The sequence below is a fragment of the Phodopus roborovskii genome, unplaced genomic scaffold, assembly GCF_943737965.1.
Source record: "Phodopus roborovskii unplaced genomic scaffold, PHOROB, whole genome shotgun sequence".
NCBI classification, from domain to species: domain Eukaryota; kingdom Metazoa; phylum Chordata; class Mammalia; order Rodentia; family Cricetidae; genus Phodopus; species Phodopus roborovskii.
The window spans coordinates 107,502-128,053 of NW_026126542.1; the positions used below are offsets into that span (position 1 = coordinate 107,502).

Below are 20,552 nucleotides of genomic sequence, written 5' to 3' on the forward strand. Positions count from 1 at the left end.
CATTTGCCTCTTCTCTGCCATCTGTCACTTTTTCCCTTGCTCAGGAAGGAAACAGCTATTTCCTTGCCAACAAGTACTTCCCACCTCTCACCAAGTTAGAACATAGTTAGACCAAGGCACCTCTGATTTGGATTTCTGATAGTGTGATACACATCTCTGGTTGGAACTACTTTAACAGGATTAGAAATGTTACTTAAAGGCCCATGGTGTACAGACCAGTGGAGTCACAACTGTAAATCATCACATAGGTTTTCTTAAAGGTGGAATTATAGGGTGCTTTTCTTTTGCAATTAAGATAAAAAGTAAATGACTTTTATATTCTACTTTATGATACTTCATATTTTCTAGATAGATAAGGCAGACAGACAGATGGAATGAATAACAGACCAAAAGGAAAAGGTTAAAAAAAAAATATTGATACTTTTAAGAAAGACCATGACAAAAATTCCTACTTACTTTTTAAAGTCATTGCGTACAGATTTTAAGAATTATATGGAATTTTTACAACTATGAGAATAAATGGAACTGGTCACCTCTTGACAGTTACATCAAGTTTCAGTGAAATAACATCAAGGGTAAGACCGTGTCTGTATGTTTAACATTTTCTGGATAATAGTGTATTTGTATTTACAGCCTAATTGTTGTTCCTCAGCTTAAACTTATATATTCACGTTTCCTGTTGGGTATGTTGACCTGCTTTCAGAGGAACTTTAATAACCTCAAAACAAAATTTACTGCCATATTTAATGTGTTCTCACAGGTTGATGTCATTGATGCCTCATTTCCTAAACTAGAAGCCATGACACATCTGACTTCTCTTCCTGTTAAATACAGTGTGACCCCCAAGTTCTGTCAGTTTCTTCTTACCTGTATCTCTAATTATACTCCAGCTCCCCTTGTCACCTGCCTTCCTGTGTCTCACCTCCCTTTTATCTTGGTACTCACACGGGCTCCTGAATAATCCTACAAACTTGATTTTTTTTCACTTTCATACCCCAAAACTGAATCTTTATAGAACTTACAGTTAAGGTAGTTCTGTAACAACCTAAACTGTCGTTTGTATAGTTTCTGGCTATAGTGATCTGGCTATAAAGGACTAAAGTAACTTCAGTCCTCTCATCTCATCTTCATACTCACTTCCCTCCACAGATACTAGACTGCTTGATAATCCGTAAATAGACTATATTCTTATGTTATAAGTCAGAAAGCAGTTTGTGTGAGCTGATTCTCTTTTCCCAGTGTTGTTTCCACTTGGCAGTAGGAGCCTAAATTTATGCACTGAGCCATCTTGAGCCAGCCCTCCCCCAACTTTTTAATTCCACATGAACTTTAACTGAAAACAGTATGTATATAGTTTATACAATACTTAAGGAATGTATACATGGATATAGTTTAAAAATCTGCCATTTACTATGTAAACTTCATTATCTCTTCCTACAGGTAACATCTGCCAACAGTTTGGTGTGCACTCTGCAAGATGCTCCCCATTTCCCTGCAGATATGTGTGTGTAGATGCAGGGTGTGTCGGCAGCTCTCTTCATTTCTTTTACCCCATGTTTAATCACTCACCAAGTCTTACTGATATTATCTCCTGGTTTCAATCTCTGCTGCAGCAAGAGCCAGGCTATTGTACCCTTCCTGGATTCCTCTCCCAGTGGTACTTGGCATACTCACTCCCATCCGCTCTCTGCCCAGAGCTGCCTTCTTAGAATGGCCTGTTACACATAAAAATAAGTATCAGTCTGGCTGAGGGGGCTCTGAAGGATTTGGCCCTCACCTCTTCCCTTGTTTGTTTGTTTGTTCTGCCCTCACTATAGGTAGCTTTCCACTTCTAAAACAAATTATATTTATTTATATGTATATGGGTGTTTGCCTGCATGTATATTTGTGTGCCATGCGTGTGCCTGGTGCCCATGGAAACAGAAGAGGGCCTCAGATCCAATCTTCTATAACTGGTGGTATAGACAGTTGTGAGCTTTCATGTGAGTGCTGGGAATTGAACTCAGAACCTCTGGAAAAACAGCTGGTGCTCTTAACCTTCAAGCTATCTCTCCAGAACCCACTTTTTTTTAAATGCCTGGCATTCACTCTTATCTACATCCTTTTGCTGGGTCATTTCCTACAGTGTATGAAAGCCTTTCTTTTCCTAAGCTGCTGCTTTTCTATGGGTGGTAAATCTTAAGTAAGCTAAGGCTCTAAGAATTTGTATGGGTAATTTACATCACCATAGCAACTTCAACCATTCCTCAGCTCACATGGACATCTGCTTCCAAAAACACATTTTTAAGATATTAATGTTGTCAATTCATAAACTTTGACCTAAAGAAATTAAAAACATTTAGTTAAAGGTCCATTTTGTCATATCTAATAAACTTATGCAGTATATTTTCTTTTATTGTGGCTGTTTTAAAAACATATATATATATTGAATGAAAGAAATCACAATGGTTACCAAACCCAAGGCTGCTGGATGCTGGGACCTTTAAGGATACTTAAAAGTGGTCCAGAAGGACCTGGGTCAGGTTGCCTTCCCGCTATTCACATTGATTAGCTCATCCCACTGCATAACCTACCTCAAGAGACCATTTAAGATAGTTGGCAGGAAAACAAGTAGTCTGAACTTAGTGAAAGACCGGGGCTGTTTTTTGTTTGTTTGTTTTTCCCTTCATTTTCTGGATTGGTAGAAGACTAGAGAGAGGAAATTGCTATACAATGAGGCAGGATAGGCAGGTAATGGAACCGACATTCCTCAATGGGTATCAGAAAATGAAAGAGTTACCCTTGGAAAGCAGAACTAGACACGTCAGTTTCTTCTATAACAGAACAAAAAGGTCGACAAAGACACTTGTAGCTGTTAGTTTGCTTTTGCAGTGATTTAGGGGTAAGGAGGAAGATGATACATATATATGATCAGTAGTAAGTGCATCTTCATCATTCAGTCTTCTAGTTAATGAGGAACATAGAATATTTGAGGGTAGGGTCAGGAGTGAATTAAATGATTAATGGCCTAAGAATGTGTAAAGGAGAGGCTTAAGAGTGAATAGAAGGCTAGCCAGGCCACATTGAATACCATTTGAATCCACACAAAGAAGTGAGTTGAATTGACTAGGTTTGGGAGTTAGCTACGTAGGTACTAGTTATAGTGTGACACGGTCATTCCTTGGAAAGTGTAAGAGGCATTGGAGATGGCCAGAGAAGTGGAAGGTGATGCCCCACCTATTCATGATCTAGCCTTGTAACCTGTTACACCAATGTATATGAGAACCTGGTCTGATTGTGGCACTTTTGACTATATTTTTTTCACAGTTTTATTTATTAGCTAAAGGAGCAGCCCAAGAGGCTGACTTCACCTCAGTTCAACTTACTTAATAGACATTTATATCACACTGCTCCTAAAAGCCTAGACAGTTTGTTTGCGGACATCTAGGTAAATTTTTCAGAAAAGTTGAGGTAATCTTTATATAAAACGTGATGAAGTGCTTCATGTGTACCCAACATTTTTAGGGTCTGGCTAGTTTTCAATGTAATCATCTTACCATTTACCCGAGCTGAATGTGATCTTGGCCCATGTTTTTTAAAATGAGGAAATGGGTAGAATGGTGGGGACATTTGCCTGGGTGTCCCAAGCTGGAAGCTTCCTGGTGGCAGGTTGGGGGGAAGGGGAGACCACAGGGAGCGGGGCTCCGTGGATTCAAGGCCCTAACAACAGTGCTGAACAATGAAGGTACCTTGAAATGGCAGCTGTCATTATTGTGTGCTTCTGAGCAGCTATTTCCCTCTGTAACTTCCATTGGATTCAGGTCCACCTCGCTGGAAATGCGGAACAAGTCTTACACCTCCTTTTTAGCCATCATCCTTGCTTTATGAATCTAGAATACTGACCCTTCTCTCATGGCTGCTGCTTGCTCTGGATTTTAGAAACCATGACTACTTTCTTCCATGAATTAAGGCTGTCAGTGCCCTGGCAGCCAAAAAGTTTTCAGATGACAATTCTCTCAAGACCCTTTGCCTTCCCAAGTCGGGGAAGTCAGAATCATGTACTAACATAAAATTTTTGTTGACAAATAATAAGAATGACTATCAATATTATATGTAACTTACAGCTGGAAGATCTCATTGCAGCATTCAGTATGGGCTCAGGCACTATTTTCATTACACACACATACACAGTTTGTTTAATCCTTGTGATAACCCTCTGAAGCAGATACTGTGAATTGACCCCGACTAACAGATGAGAAAATCAAGTTCATTTTTAAATTCCATTTTTAATTTTTTTCCTTTTGAATTTAGTTCCTTTGGGGGGGTTACTTTATCTTATTTGGAAAGACCTGTTTCCTGCTAGTTAATGCCCTTGCTAATTATGTTAGTGCTGCCATTCTGTTTTTTAAATCAAATAATATATTTCTTTAAAATGACACCTTTGGTATCATTATTGTGTTATGGGAAACTATCAGGAAGATTATTTTCTTTCATCAGAGGTGAGATATTGACTTGTATATGAGGAAATCATTGCAAAGCTTTGCATTTTAAACTGGTTTGCTGTTTGAAACCATAGATATACTTAAACCCTCCCCTCTTAGTTTTTTTATTGTTTTACCTAAATAAATATGACTTGTTATTCATTTGATTTTTCATAGATTTTGTTGTATTTAATTTAAATGGACCCAGTTGTTTTATATTTACTATTCCTATGAAACCAAGCCAAGAGCCAATTTAAGTCTTCTCTCCTTACTCCTCCTCCACTATTAAAAAAGAAAAAGAAAGAAAAGAAAATGGGGGTCACAAGCCCTTTTGCGCACAATTAATCCCAGCACTCAGGAGGCAGAGACAGGCACAGATCTTTGAGTCTAAAGTCAGCCTGGTGAGTACAGCAAAGGCAGAGGTATATAGTGAGACCCTGTCTCCCAAAAGTCCTCTGTAAAAAGTCAACTTTTAAAGGAAAATGTGACCGAACTTGAAATTGATCCCAAACTTCTTACTGCATAAACAGTAAGTTCCACTGGTTTCTACAGAAGTGCCTCTACTGTTCCCTGACAAGACATTTAAATGTGGAAGAGTCAGCCTTTGAGAAACTTTTCTCATTTTTAACTTTACTTCATAGCATTGCTGACTAAAAGGGATTCAAACCAAGAAAATCACCTTCTGCCTGTATTTTAGAATTGGTACTTAGCATTAAGGTCCATATTGTGTCCCTTACTGAACTTTTGAAACAAACCCATTGAAGATTAAATTCCCACTTCCTTCCGTGTTTTCTTTCTCAATTTTCCTAAATAGGTGGGCTGGATTTGTGTGTGCGCGCGCAAATCTTACTGAAATGTGTGCATTTGTGCGTGCAAGTGCGCGCGCACACACACACACATACACAAATTATTGCACCTTTTAATACAATGCTTTATACTTTGATTTTTAACACACATGAATTGTTGTGCTTTTTATTGTACGCTTTGTACTTTGTTTTTTTTTTTTAACTAACTCCTCAGATTTCAGCTGCTGCCCTTGAAGTGGCAACTAAAATGGATGTACTCACAATCTTTTTGTTCCTGATTTTTTTTTTGTTTGTCCTTTTTGAACTTCTGGAATAAATCCTGGTAGTGATATAAATATCACTCCCTAACAAATGCTAAGGTTCAAAGTGAAAACCTAAGAGCCCCTCTTCGCCCTTGGCAGTAGTGAGACAGGACCATTGTGGCTCTTTTTCCAGTTGCCTACTGGGGTCCCATAGACTTAGAGGGCGGTAGCCTGACTACCCTCTAAGGCTTGGCTAACCAGGCAGCTGTGAACCAAGACAAGGAAGAACGAGCCTTTGTGCCCCAGGAATCAGGATGATTGTTTGAGATAATCATTCTTCCCCCTCACTTAAAGGACAAAGAAAGATTTCAGTGTAGCCATGCAGGGTCACCGAAACTCCAGTGACAAGTGGCTATTCAGTCAGTGTCTCCCACCAAGGGAGATCTATGAGCTGTCACCGAGGGAGCAGGTATTTCGTTTAGCATCTGTAAATGTATGATCTGTAAATGTCTGGAGGGAGCTGCCACCCAGGGCTCTCCTGTGAGCAGAATGACAGTATGGCTTTCCTGAACATTTATATATTCTTTGTTTCCCTTCTCCAAGATTTAAAGCCAGGATGTGTTTAAGGATTACTTCAAGTCACTCTCTTGTTGGTCTCTGTTTTGAGTCCACTGGAGGAGGTGGTGGCAAATAAAGGCAATAATATTAAGAACCAGGTGACTTCTTGGGGTCAAGAATTACAGTTCAATCCTGCCATTTAAAAAAAAAAAAAAAAACCAACTTGCAACCTGAGTTAAAATACCATATCTTTCTCGAGGCCTCATTTGCCATACTGCTTACTACAGAGACTTCTGAAATGAGCTTAAGTGTGCACATCTAATGAGTACCACTTAATTCTAAGATTAAATCAAAGCAAGCAGTGTGAGAGACAGCCTTTCCTCCTCCACACAGCCCCTGGATTCCAGAAGTGCCCACACAGCTGCCTGGAGTTCCCACTCCCACATCTGCCTGTGCTTTCTAACAAGTATATCTGTCCTCTCCTTAGCATGACTCCCCCTCCTTTCTTCTATACCCAAATTGACCCTTTTACTAACTCCTTAAAACTTACCTAAAGGGGCACAGTGGTTCTGATGGCCCCTGGTCCTCCCAGGGCTCTCTTTGAGAATCATCTCATCACTGGGACTTCTTATCAAAACCATGGCAGACTGAATTCTGTTTGTGGGCTCCCTTGCCTCTTTCCGATGCAAAAGTCAGAACTGAGTCTTTAAGTTTCATTCCTAAGACCTGAGCACAGCACATTCATTGCCCCCAAGCTCTTATTAAGTGAATGAATCAGTGGATAAGTGGATGAATAAATGACACTTCGTTTTTTATTCTTGTGGTATTTGTGGTTAGATTCTACTTCTTCTCTGGATTGTAACAGCCACTGATTGAAAACCTGGCTATTAGGCACTTACTTGGGAACACTGTGCCTTTAAGTGAGAGGAATGCAGTAAGATTCTTGGCGGAAGGAGTCTAGTCACATGGCCAAGCTCTTAATAGCTTCCTAAGAGATTAGAAGTTCATTCATTAAGCAATTTTGATTTGGAAATCTATTATGAGCCTCCCACTGGCTAGTCTCATTGGGTATATTCACTTGAGGAGCCAAGCTCCCTGGTCAGCAGAACACACATATATTGTAATGGGAGGGGGGTTCTGTGTGTGCATGTATGTAAAGTGTAATTCACTATGTATTAAGACCAATAAGGAGGTCTAGGAGGCAGAAATAGAGTCCTTGAAAGGAAAAATTGGCTGTGCAGAGGTTAAAGAGGTAATGGGTAGAGAGTTCCAAACACAGTTGGTATGGGATTATCGGCTTTGATTTTGATTTTGAATGAGGAGAGCCGCCACAGAGATTAAGCATAGAAATGAAATTATCTGTTTTACGCTTTTGTAAGGGATGTTCTTGCAAAGTTGAGAATAAATTTAGGGAAAGGGGCAAGGGTAAAAATGAGGTTCATTGGGAGGCTTTTTTTGGCAATCTAGGTATAAGACAAGGGTTGTTTGGGTAAAGTTGATAGTTGGGGGACAGAGGAGTAGTAGTCAAATTCGAGGTATATTTTGAAGGTAGAGGCAACAAATACTAAAGTGGACAGGAGCATGGGGGAGAGAAATCAAGGGCAATTCTGTAGATCTGAACCTGAGTAACAGAAAGCATTGGGGCTGCCATCAGCTGAGACTTGGAAAGCTGTGAGTGGAGAGGGATTTCAGGTCTATGGTTGTGGAATACAGGCCATTGATACCCACATTTTGGATATTTTTGTTTTGTTTTTGGGTGATCTTTAATAGACATTCAAGTGTGAGTGGGATCAAACAAGCAGCTAGGTGACTAAGTCTGGAGTTCAGGGAAAAGGACTACATTGCAATACACAGGAGTCAACTGTCCAAGTGTGCATTTAAAGTTGAGACTAGATGAGTGTCTTCTAAAGTGTGAGGCAAAAAGAATAATGACTAAGCCTTGGGGTACAGCCAAGACTTGGGGTACACTGTGACACTGAAAGGCCAGGAAGAGGGAGATGGAGAAGGAATGATGAGGGAAGTTGGAGAACCAAGAGAGTGCTCCATCCTGGAAGCCATGGGAAGAAATGGGCATGGTTAGTGATTGTGTATATCCACTGCAGCTGGACTGTGTGTAGGAGGGGAACTGGTCCCTGAGCTCAGTTCATGGGACTCAGTGACATGGGAGTTACAGGTCCCTTTCTTCATGAGGGTCATTTCAGTGGAGCACTTCGGGTGGGACCCTGATTAGGGAGGCAGACATGAAGAGAATGGAAGGCGAAAAGACAGATGGAAGAAATTCAGACAGGAAAGCCGGATGGGAGAAAGAAACACAGGGAAAACAGACAGAGGAAAGACAGGTGAAAGAGGTACAGACAGGAAAGCCGGATGGGAGAAAGATGGGAGAAAGATGGAAATAAGACTAATGGAGGAAAGACAGGCAGAGGGAAAAATGACAGATGGTAGAAAGTTAGATGGAGGAAAGATAAGCGGAAGAAAGACAGACTAAGGACAGTCAGATGGAGAAAAGACAGACTGTGTAAAGTCAGATGAAGGAAAGACCACAGGGGAGAGACAGACAGAAGAAAGACAGATGGAGGAAAGACAGACTGAGGAAGGTCTGTCTGAAGAAGGACTTGAACCTTTGAGGTCAGAGCAACTGGAACAAAAGGTCACCTCCCACTTCCTTCCCTAATAAGTTATTATAAAGCATTTCACAGTAAATACTCTCTGGCATGCGTGTGATTGTGGTTTCAGAAAAAAATACCCAGAAAAAAATCAACTGACAGTTTTCTACCCTGCCCACTTTGACATTTTGTAGTAGAAAAAAAAAATCTAATTTAGTGTTTCTACTGTATTTGTGACCTAACTGTTAGATCTAAAACCTTATGAATTGGTTTTATATGTATTGTCTGGTTCATTTTTTTTCCTTTGCCATTTATTTTTCATTATGTCTTTTTCTCTACTTATAAATTGAAACAGTTTCATGGCACAGTTATTTCTGTAAATTTGGTCCACTTTCTTAGGCTAGAGACATTTTGTTCTTTGGTGAGTGTTGTGAACTTTTAAGTAGTTCATAATCTGCTTGGGGTTTATTTAGAGACGATTTTTTAAAATTCATTTTCAAAATTATTGCTGAATAGTGGAAGAAGAGAGGAGTTGAAATTTCCTCACAACTGCACAGAATGTATTCTAATCATAAGTATCAGTAGATGTCATCTGGAGTATTTTCCAGTCTGTTCTGATCCTTTGTAGATGACCTAAGAACAGTCAGACCACATTCATCCCCCAGAAGGCATTCTTCCTTCTGGGATTACTGATCTCAGTCCTGAGGTTGCATTTTGATTTTCAAACTCTATCAAGTATTACCTGCTCTATGGAGCATCTCCCGACTCGTCTACTTGTAGGAAGTGTGGGTCCCCACTAAATCGCTGAACTGCCCATTGCGTGAACCCTTACTTTTCTTGTTTTAATATCTGTCTTTGTATGAGTGTGGTGTATGTCAGTAAATATGTATGTCTGCATGTGAGTGTGTGTGTGTGAGTGCATGTGTCTGTGTTTTGTATGTGTGTCTTTGTATATAGTGTGTCTATGTGTAAGTGTGTGGGTGCCTGTGTGTAAAGTGTGTTTTTTTGATGAATGTGTATTTGTGCGTGATATCTATGTTTGTGTATATGGTGTGATGTATGTTGTCTGTGTGGTATGTGAGTATGTGTAAGTGTACGAATGTGTGTGTGTTGTGTGTGTAACTGTGTGTGGAGTGGTATAAGTGTGTCTGTATGTAGTATGTGTTAGTTTATGTGAATGCATCTGAATGTGAGCTATCTCTGTGAGCATGTGTGAGGTGTTTGTATGTGCGTGTGTATGAAGGTGTCTGTATGAGTTATATGTGAGGTATCTGTGTATGAGTATGAGTGCGGTCTATGTGAGCATGTGTGAGGTATCTGTGTGAGCATGCATGAGGGTTAAAAGAACTCAGCCTCTGCAGACTGGTAAAACTATGTTCCCTTTCCTATTCTCAGTTTTGTCATTTTAGGCAAATTGGTTTTATGAACCTATTTCTTACTTATTAAATGGAAATTATTTTTGCTTGCCAATATTGTAGGAATTAGAAAGGGGGAAGATGTGAAAGTATTGAACAAACTAGGAACAAACAAATAGAAATATATGTGCATATATGTGTGTGTGTGTGTGTGTACATATGATGTGAATACCCTTCTCTTCGTGGCACACTTCCTGAAGAACGGGCCGTTTGTTCATTCTTTCCCTTATGCTGACCCTCAGCTATGAAGAAAATGCAATGCACGTTTGTTGGTGGTGGCAGAAGGTGTTGGGAGCCCATGGAGCTGCAGTGTATGTGTCCTGATAGGCTCTGCCCTCTGATGGATGTGTTGACTTTAGGTAACCTTCCAGATAAACTCACAGTGCATAGTCTAGGGAAGCAGTCTTTCCGATGGCCAAGGATTCTGCATAGATTTTCAAACATGTGTGAAATCTGCCAGCTTAGCCCCTTTTAGCCAGCTTAGCCATCTTTTCATGGCTTAGAAATTGACTTTTCTTTTAACATGATTCATCAACTTTTATAAATTTAGGAGAGGCACTTAAATCACATTCATTTTTAGCAGCCGTTCATATGCTTTGCACTTGAATAGTATGAACAGGGTTAGAAGTAAAGAAAGAAATAAGCTAAAACCAATTACATACCCTATGACTATAAGAGATAAGCTTCTTTTTAAAAAATTAGAAATGAAATGAATGACACTTCCCTGCTTTACCACTGTTTCCCATGTGCATCATTTCAGACCCTCTGTGATTAAAACGCACACAGAAATAGCCTGTTTCTGTGACCCATCTGCCTGGGGGACTATTTTTGCTCTACCTAACAGAAATCATGAGCAGGTAAGGGGAAGCTCTTCTAGTGATGGCCATCATGGTGTGAACTATTAAGCTTCTCCATGTCCTTCTAGCCTTGACGGGCTAAAAACTCTGATACCATGAGCCAAAAATAGCTATTTGCCTCCCTTAAGTTGTTTTGCCTTCAGTATTTTGTCACAGCAGCGAAAAACCTAATGCAGTTGGTTCATTTTAATAGTTAAGGGTTATTTTCTTCTCTGAGTGTCCCATATCATAACTGCCCAACTGTCACTGTCTCTGTGGGAAGGTTTTAGATTTTTTTAAACTTAAACAGTCCTGTTGTACATCTATATACGTTCAAAATTTGAAAATCACAAGTAATTTTTTTTTTTTGGCTGTCTTAGTTACTTTTCTATTGCAAAAGAGACATCATGATCAAAGCTGCTTACAGAAGAGTTTATTGTGGCTTACAGCTCCAAGTGGTGAGTCCATGACTGCCATGCTAAGAAACAACACCATGGTAGAAAGCAGCACCATGATATGGAGTAGCATCATGGTAGGAAGTAACCCCATGGTAGGGAGCAGCATCATGGGAGGGAGGGAGGGAGTAACACCAAGATAAGGAGTAGCACCATGGTAGGGAGTAGCAGGCAGGCAGATACAGTGCTGGGGTAGTAGCTGAGATCTTACATTCTTATCCACGAGTAGAAGCCAGAGAGAGCTAACTAGGAAGGGTGTGGGCTTTTGAAACTCAAAGCCCTTCCCCAGGGACAGACCTCCTCCAACAAGACACTCCTTCTAATCCTTCCAAACAGTTCCACCACTGCAGACCAATTATTCATATATAAAAGCCTATGGGGCCATTCTCATTCAAAACCCACCATACTTGCCTTGCCGATATAAAATGCCTGGTACATGAACTTGATTCCATTTTGTTTGTTCTTAAAATATTTTTTAGTTTGGGATGCTTTATTTGGCAGTTGTGTCAGAGTTCTTTTGTCACTGGAAAAATAAACCAAACATTCTCTGAAAATAGTCTGTACTTCAGATTAAAAAAACAAAGTCTAGGAGAATCTCTTTCCCCCATTAATCCAAACTAGAGATCTCTCTGTATCACCCTGAATGGCCATATGAAAACAAGGCTGATGTCAGACACTAACAGATGCGTCTTAACTGCCTTTGCCTCCCGAATGCTGGGATTAAAGGCATGTGATATTGTACCCTACATTTGCTAGATTAATGGCTATCAAATATGGGCACCAAGCAAGAATCACAATGTTTGTTTTAAACTGTAAGGGTATTTTGGTTTAGGGGTGTGTGTGTATGTGTGTGTGTGTGTGTGTGTGTGTGTGTGTGTATGTTTTTAATTTAATGTTTTTATTTCTCTATATTTCTGCTCTTTCAAAGAAGATAATTGTTATCCTGTTAGGAAATTGCTATACCATTTTATCCCAGAAAGTAAGAGACATGCATATGGCATAATCAGATGTTCCTGTAACTATTTCCTGTCTCAGTGGCATGCTTTTCCCTAACTTGGATTCAATTACTTGCAAATTAAGATCCACAAAGAGATTAAGAGATAAAAAGCACAAAAACTATGCAGTCCAGATCATCTTCTAGATTTTGTATATGCTAAAGATTACTGTGCATATTCCTGTCTTTACATTGAAAAGGCATTGGGCTGCACATTCTGAGATGCCAAACAAAGTCGATTAATTGTGGAAGGAAACAGATTTAGACCAAATAGACAGGCTGTAAGAACACTACAATGGTCTTGTTTAAGTACTTTCCATATTAAATAGGTGTGTAGTACAGTTATATTACTACGATAAGTTTTTAAATAAATGAATTTGCATCCATGATGGCTTTAATGACCTGTGGAGTGGCACATGAAAGCCAATATGGATATCTGAAGTTAAAAATCTATTAGAGCACAGATTTGAATTAAACTCACTCAAAGTATAATGATTCTGTTATCAATTTTGGCCTTGTTTTATGAGAAATATTTTTTTTTTAGTTTAGGAAACCTAATTAATAAAATTCTGGGGAGTTATAATTGGGATGAATTTCTAAAATAGTTATAAACTGTTGACCTGACAAATATTTCCTGAGCATTTACTATGGGCCAGCCATTGAATTAAATGAAAAACTTTTGCCCACAATGTACCCACTAAAATCTTGACTTTAAGGAGTTTGCCTTATAGCAAAGGGGGATTGCAACAAAAAAGAAAGATAATACAATAACCTCCAGTTACAAATGTTAGGAAGGGAATAAACAAAGGCTGTGAACTTGAACCATACTGATGCACCTGCTTTGGGAACAGTGCTTGGGGAGAAAGAAGATAGGGGCATAGGCACACCTAGTCACGAATTGGCTTGGTTGTTTGAGCAATTGAAAGCAGGCTTTGCAGGCTCAGGCATAGTTAGAAGAGCGTCAGATGAGGCTGTAGAGCCCAGTAGACAGTGACTAGATAAAGGCTTGAGGAACAATGAAAGGAGGTTGAATTTTATTCTAATGCAAAGAAAGCATTATGGGATTAACCCAAGGGCCAATTTTTATCATTCCTGCCAAATTAAGAATGGTGGTCGGGGCAAAAGAAAGTGGCTCAAGTTAGGGACGCTATATTTGTTTAGCCAAGACACGTTGGTTTTTAGGCTGAGTGTGGCAACTGAAATGAAGAGGAAAAGATGGATTTGAAGGTTCTCCAGACATAGGGGAGGGCATTCTAAAGGGAAGAAAAGAGCCTAGATTAACTCATCTCGATAACCTGGATGAGATGGAAACCTGAGAGGACCAACAGGGCAGAGGTTTATGAGTTTTATTTAAGGTTTTAAGATGCCTGATGTCTAATAGGCTTGTGAGGGTTCCTAAAGGAAGTGTCTCTGGAGCATGAGTTTACAGCTAAGGGAAGGTCTGGAATCTAGCTAAAATTACCTATGATGCCAGGTGGGGTGGCTCATGCCTATAACCTTGAGAGCGCTTGAGGGAGCTTGGGGCAAGAGGATTTGGAGTGCGAAACCGTCCTCAGGGCTTAACAAGTCTGAGGCTATAGACCAACCTAGCAAAAAGAGAGCATTCCATGTGAAATAGTCAATTCTCCCATTAGCACATAGGCTTCATTTGAAAAACCATTTGAGTGAATGTAATACATTTGCCACTACAAAATAATAGTAGTAATAGTAGAAGAAACTAAAGACTATATAAAAGAATGGAAATATGTCCTGTGTTCCCAGGTTAATGGAGTTAGTATTATTTAGATGTCCATATCATCCATTTTATAGAAATTATAATATCCTAAAATTCAATTGAAACTGCAGAATAACTCAGATATGCAAAGCAATCTTTAAAAAATAGTGGAGGCATCACACTTCCTAATTTCAAAGTGTATTACATACTATAGTATGGCAGCCTAGTGTTGCCATAAAAGTAGTAAATATAGGAACCTGTGAAATGGAATAAGAGGCCAGAAACAAACCCAGGTATATATCATCAGCTGGTCCTCAACTACAATGCTGGAAGTTCACACGAGGGAAGGAGTAATTCATTCAACAATTTGTACCAGGGAACCTGTACCAGGGTGTCTGTATGTAAAATAACAAAAGTACATTATACACAGAAAGCAACTCGGTGTAGATTAAAGGATTAATAAAATGCCAGGAACTTTAAAAATCCTAGAAGAAAGCACAGAAGAAAAGAATCATGAAATAGGTCTTAGCAGTGATTTACTGAATATGGCTTTAAAAAAAAAAATAAGGGAGCAAACGCAAAAGTAAGTAAGAAGAACAACGCCAAATTCAGAAGCTTTTGTGTAACGGAGGAAACCGTCATGAGCACAGGAAGGGAACCTATGGCATGGGAGTGGAGTGGGAGGAACCCTTGCCAAACATACCTGGTATGGGATTTAGATCTAAAATTAGTAAAGAAATCCTACAATTCAACAACAAGAGAAAAGACAACCCAGTTTTTAAAATAGGCAAAACATGCTTGCTGGTGATGAAGCGGGTAAAGATACTTCTGCATGACAAACCATCGGTTAGAGCCTGCAGATTCATGGCTAAGTTCTTCCTTACTTCAAAACTGTGGGAATTGACATGGTTTTATACTAAGATTATGAAGTTATTCCTGTGATTGCAATATGCCACACAGAAGAAATCAATTGGGTCAGGGTGGACTGAGTCTCATGGAAGACTTTGCTTTGAATTTGGAAATATATCCCTGCAGGGCCACAAGAGGTCATTTTCTGTGCTAAAGAATTGAGAGCAGTAGATGTGCCAGACAGGTAGACTAGCCAGGGGTCTACAGGAATCCTCCATGCAAGAAGTGATTCGGTCTCTACCAAGAGAGTGGCAGGGAAATGCAGAGAAAGTTTGGGTTAAAGAATATTTACAAAGATGGATTGGAAGAGCATGGATTCATCAGATGGAACATTGTGTTATGATGGCTTTTGGCTTGGGAGACTTATGGGGTGTCGGCAGCGGCTTTCTCCAATTTGGGTAGGATATGACTAGCTGGCATTGGAGCACAATTAATTTGCCATACCTGCACAACACATAGGAACCCTGAAAGCAACTGTCACTATAAAGGTTGAGCTCTGGGAAAGGTCTGGCTGGGTTCAAGAGTTATGGAAGAGACATCTTGCACTTGGGAGGCAAAGGCAGGGATCTCTGTAAGTTCGAGGCCAGCCTGGTCTACAGATCGAGGTCCAGGACAGGCTCCAAAGCAATGCAGAGAAACCCTGTCTCGAAAGAAAAGAAAAACAAAAGAAAGAGTCATCTCAAATAGATTAAGGTTGAACCTTTGGCAGTGGGGATTATGCAGAGGGGAGTGGTCAGGGGAGGGGAAGGGAGACTGCAGGAATGTGAATATTTGAGGAGGACCTAAAAGAGGGAACTTGCCAAAGAGATCAGAACACTTGCCAAGTGTTTGAGAAATTGAACATAAGTAGTCCTTGTTGTGTCCTCTCTGAAGCCAAAGAAAAAGATGGAAAACGTGTGACAAGTGTCGCTTGTCGCTTAAGTCTCCTCAGACTTAAACATCAGTGTCACAATGGCTGAGAATGCCAACCCCCAAAAGGGGGGACACCAGGATAATGTTAATAAGGAATGTGAGGAAAGAAGGGTTAGGGTAGGCAAAGGACAGCATTGGCTATGACTAAGGGAAAGTTGCAAGACTACTGGTCATTAAAATAGCTCAGTCCAAGTTTGAGAGCCTGCACAGCATGTCAGAGCCAGCACTTCAGAGAACTCAGGGAGATACAGGATGAAGGAAGTAAAAACCAGGGGTCTGCTTGCATACTTGGGGTTACCTTGAGAAGGCAGCTTGCGCTCTTCTGTCAGTAAGTGCAGGGCGGGGATGATGACAACAAAGAAAATCCATTAGCTTTGAGGATTGTGACCTTACACATAAATCAAGTTGGACTGCAGCTTCAAAGGAGGATCAGCAGAAGAAAGCTTTGGGAGCAAGGGATAAGGGTCCCCAGGCAAGAGGTAAATTCTCATGTCCTCTGGTTGAAGAGCTCTCTGAGAGGAATAAGTTCAAGGCCATGGAAAAAGCATGACTAAGGATAGAAGACTCAGACGTGCATGTGTTAGGGAATGTGTGGCTCAGTTTTGTGTTGCAGTGACGAAATGACCTGAACTAAACAACTAAAAGGCTCAGTTTCAGAAGTTTCAGTACATGGCCTGCTGGTTGCATTGTTGTGGGCCCGGGAAGCATAGGCTAGAGCAAAGCAGCTGAGTTCATGGTGGTCAGGAAACATAGCCAGGAAGCCAAGGACGAGATATGCTTCAAAGTCATGTTCCCTGGGACTTCCTTCCTCCAACCACACCCACTTCATACTTCTCCTCACCTCCCAGTAATGCCCTGTATTACAAAACCATCAGGGGATTCATTCATTGATTAGAACTGAGCCCTCAGGATCCAATCACCTTCCAGTGCCTGGATCCACCAACAGGAGGCTGAGCCTTCACTATCTGAGCCTTTTGGAGTGGGGCTCACCATAGCTACCATGACAGAGCACACAAAGCTGTGAGAAGAGAGACCACAGACCCAAAAGAATGGGTGTGGTACATGTGGTCACAGGTGGACAGGGTAGGACACAAAAGGACCATCATTCCTCTGTGAAGCAGGAACAGGGCACAGACACTTGTCATGCAGGAGACTTGAGATAATGGCCAGACTAGCAGACTGACCAGCTAGAGCACACTTTGAACCACTGCATTCCCCACCTAGACACTAACATTGTAATCTTTGACAAGTCATTTAGCCTCTTAATTGCCTCTGTGTTCCCTGGCACCAAGCCGTGAGCTGTAACTTTGAATTATTGGAGGAATTCCATGAGTTAATGCATGCCATACTTATTAGAATGCCTGGCACCCAAGAGCGCTTCATGTGTGTTATTGCTAGGAACCATCTCTGTTGGTAGAACCATGGGCACCTGCAACCTGGGGTGAACCAAGCACCTATCTAAGTAAATGGGAGTGTATTGACCAGGGGAGGGTGAGCTTGGCAAAGAAGTGCCGTGTTCTGCTGGGAAGCCCTCAGAGGAGAGAGGCACTCAAGATGGATACACTAGGTCATGGAGAGGTTGGTTCAAAGAACACAAACATTGGAGGCACAGGCAAGAGGCCTCTAAGAACCTGCTAGTTTGTAAAAGAGTGAGCCCTTTTGAGTGTTGACAGGAAGCCTATGAAGCAGAGTGCCATCTATATATAAGCCCTTTGCCCTGAGCAGGCAGTGCGGCAGAGGGAGTGGCCAGGTGGTGCATGCTACCATTCTGCACAGAGCCTCACGTGTTGGGGCCTCTTGTAGCTGAGGGTTTAGAAACTGAGCAGTGATGGGATCACTGTTGTCCCCTCTGCTTGTTCTCCATGTGAGAGTAGCTACAACTAGTAGTGATGCTGAATGTAGATCAAATGCTGCCTACCAGTGACATGGTTGCGCTGTCTATGTTGGGTACTCCTTACAACCCAGGCACAGAGCACAGCTCTCTGTCTTGCTCTCAGAAGATGCTACGGTGGCACAGATCTGGAGCTGTCTGGCCAGGCCATGCAGCTGCGGAGAAGGGTAGGGGGTTGAGGGGGAAGGGAGTGGTGGGAAGAGGGGGGGAAAGTAGGGGGTGGAGGGGAGTGCCATCACTAAAGCTGGCCATGTGGCTTCACAGACTGCTTCTATCCACCCAGCTACCATAACTTGCCGTTTCAGAATTAGCTGGGCAGAGGAGTAACTAACATGGAGTTTGGGGTGGTGACAGAGTTATACCAGCTCATGGACTGTGTCCTATGAAGAGCTCCAAAGAAAAGGATGGATGCATTACAGAGATATGAGGCCTTCCCAACCCAGCAACTATCTGGAGAGGATGGCTTGACTTAGCACTGCTGGAAGGTCATGTGGCTACAGTCTATTAAATCCCCAAGTCCTGACCTCTACTCTCCTATAACCCTAGCTAGTTCTCCTCTTCAAAGCCTGCACCACTCAAAACTCCAGCCTCTGTTATGGAGGTTCTATAGAAATACAGATTCACTGGCTTAGCCTACATGGAGTGCCCCTCCTCCGCTCATCAGCCAGATTGGGCAGTGGCAAGAATTACCTCTGGGCAGAGGGAAAGAATCTCTCAGGAATCCTATAACCTTCAGGAGTTAGTGAAGCTTGAAAACTTAGACACTTTTGACTTAACCCCAAACTTTCCAGCCCCAGATAGAACCCAGATGCTGAGCTGTTTCCGTTGCCCACTCCACATGGGGTCACTCCCTCTTCGTATCCAGCTGGATTCAGAGCCTTTGGGTCTCACAGAAATGCTACCACAGTTTCCAACTGCATTCCAAATCTGGTCTACTCTTGAGCGACGTTTTTAGAGATATACTTTATATACACTATATGGTGTATGTGGCTGCTTCCCGAGGCCATCTAGTCTGCAACTGACCTTTTGCTCAGCTTGGCCTACCCTGAAGGTCAGGATAATCTTTGCCTCTTACCAGGCACACCAAGGTCAGTCCCTTTCCTGCCCCCATGGCTCTTTTTAAGCTGCTCTGACATCTTGTCTATCCTTAAGACTGCAAACTCTAGATCTCCATCACCTCCCTTACCTCCAGACCTCCTTGTTTTGCCTCCTTTGAGCCATGATTCTTCCATTCAGTCACTGGTTTATTGGCTCTTTCAGCTCCCAACAAGTCTTAAAACTACAGAGAGCCAAGCACATGCCAAATGTTCTGTAGAATTTTAATATTCAGTGATTAGAAACTGATTTATAATCTGTTGGCCTTGGTGTTTTTGGCTTTGAATTTTTTATTGCATTTTTTATAACATTACATGTAAGCCCTCTGTGATGATTGAATACTTGTTAGAGGCAAAGCCAAGTGAAAGCATTAACTTCTAATCCTGCTAAAGACAACCTCATTATTACTGTGCTTGTGTTTTGACTTCTCATTTGGGTACCTTGACAACAGTACTGTCTACTCTTTCTTATAATCCCAGTGTGCCTCCTGTTGTAAAGGGGTCCTGGAGGAAGTAATTAAATGAAATGCCCTTCTGACTGAGAAACATCATCATTTTGATACTCTTTTCCCTCTAACTAGATACTAATATTTGTGTGTAGTTCAAAATCATTTTGTGCTGGTTAATTGTATGTCAACTTGACAAACTCGAGTTGAGAGAACCCCAGTTAAGAATATGCTCCCAGCAGATTGGCCCATTGGCATGAGTAATGATTGATGTAGAAGGCCCTGCCCATTGTGGGTGGTGCTACCCCTAGGTAGGTGGTGTTACTGCTACCTTTAGGCTGGTGGTCCCTGATGGGATAAGAAAGCAAGCTGAGCAAGCTAGTAAGCAAGACTTCTCCAAGGCTTGTGCTACAGTTCCTGCTTCCAGGTTCCTTCCCTGCCTGAGTTCCTGCCCTGACTTCCCCTAGTGATGGATGGAAAATGACCTGGAAGGGTAAGATGAAATAAATCTTTGCCTTCTCAGATTGCTTTTGGTCTTGCTGTTTTATCACCACAATAAAAACTCTGACAGTCACGCTTATTATTAGACCAGAGCCATAGAAAAACATTAAAATTTTTCCTGGTTGAACATTTCCCTCCTACGTATTGTTTCCCTTTCCATAACTCGATTTTCCATCCTCTCCTGCAAATGTCTTTCAAGGTCTTTCCAACTCCCCCACTGTGTTCTTTCAGACTTCCTGAAAGGCAGAGGCCCTGATACCTGCTTCATCAAAGTTTCCTTGGGGTCATTAGCAAACAACTGCCCTTTCTAGTAATAATTCTGAGCTATGGGAGACCTGTGTTGCTTCAGCTTTCTCAAAAGAAAATAGACCCATCCCACAAGTACTCTGTAGCTTAAAGCAGAACCAAGCATACAACCAAGTTAATTTGTCTTCTGGTCATAACTGGCTTTCCCTGCATGTGATTTATGTCCTTGAACAATTTCTGGGGCATGAACACTTAAAATAAAGGGAGGTACAGCTTAGGAGACAAATGAAGATTGAGAGCACAGAGAACAAAAAATTGAAAACTTACACCATACCATCAAGATTTGATACTTTGAAACTGGCCCTTTGCCACGTCTTCTAAACAGTGAGTAAGAGGCAATGGAAGAATTATAAGGGAAAAAGTCCAGCTTCTGAGGTTTGCTGTGAATATCTCCCAGTGTGACCAGA

General features: G+C 41.3%; 1 protein-coding gene across 1 annotated transcript in view; it reads left to right on the forward strand.

The window, feature by feature from the left end:
* Pip5k1b (phosphatidylinositol-4-phosphate 5-kinase type 1 beta) overlaps positions 1-20,552 on the forward strand; it is a 269,852-nt gene that overhangs the window by 80,843 nt on the left and 168,457 nt on the right. The window lies entirely within an intron of this gene.